This window comes from Echinops telfairi, unplaced genomic scaffold, assembly GCF_000313985.2.
Source record: "Echinops telfairi isolate 266 unplaced genomic scaffold, ASM31398v2 ScPeMD7_7424;HRSCAF=8462, whole genome shotgun sequence".
Taxonomy (NCBI): Eukaryota; Metazoa; Chordata; class Mammalia; order Afrosoricida; family Tenrecidae; genus Echinops; species Echinops telfairi.
In genome coordinates this window covers 66,353,301-66,354,072 of record NW_022111324.1, presented here as the reverse complement: position 1 = coordinate 66,354,072, position 772 = coordinate 66,353,301, and positions in this window count along the sequence as shown.

Genomic DNA, 772 nt, shown 5'->3' with positions numbered 1-772 from the left:
TTGTCTCTGAAGATTACTCTTCACAGGCATTTCTCGGATTGGATGATCCTTGAACTCCTTGCAACACAATGGACATCTTCCTGTTTCTGTTCACACCTCAACCAGCCCAAAGACTTCTCTGCTATTATAGGTTTAGCAAGGACATCATTAGACATCTATAAACTGTGATCAAATGGCTTTATAATTAAGTGCTTCACTCACCCTCACCAGTTAAAGGCAAACATAGTGTGTTCAGGCAAAGTAATTAGCGGCCAGTGAATTATTATGTGCCTTCACAGGTGCAAAACACATCATTAAAATTCCCGAGGAGGGCTTCCGGAATATCAGCATTCCTTTTGCCACCCATTGGTTTTCATGGGCACAAAATATTCTGAAGGATTTGGCAGACTCTGAAAGTAAACCTTCTAGAGTCTTCCCCTCTGAGTACTGGAGATGAGCCCGTACTGGAGATGAGTCTTCATACAAGGTGCATTCTTCACTCAGTGAAATCATGCTCTATCTACACAGACTTCTAGGTCACGTGGGGAAAAATCCAGTACTCTAGCTCCATTCTAAAGCGCTAAGCGACTCAGATGATTGACTATAAGTTATTTTCAGTCTTAACACGTATGACCTTTGTCTTTCAGATTTCAGTACTTCAGCCAATGTTGACTTTGCTAAATATGAGGGACCACCAACTCAGCCATCTGAGCACATATCCAAGAGAAGAAAGCACTTTCCAATGATTTGTTAATAGCTTCCAGAGGCGCCCCGGTGGCACAGAGGCTATGTG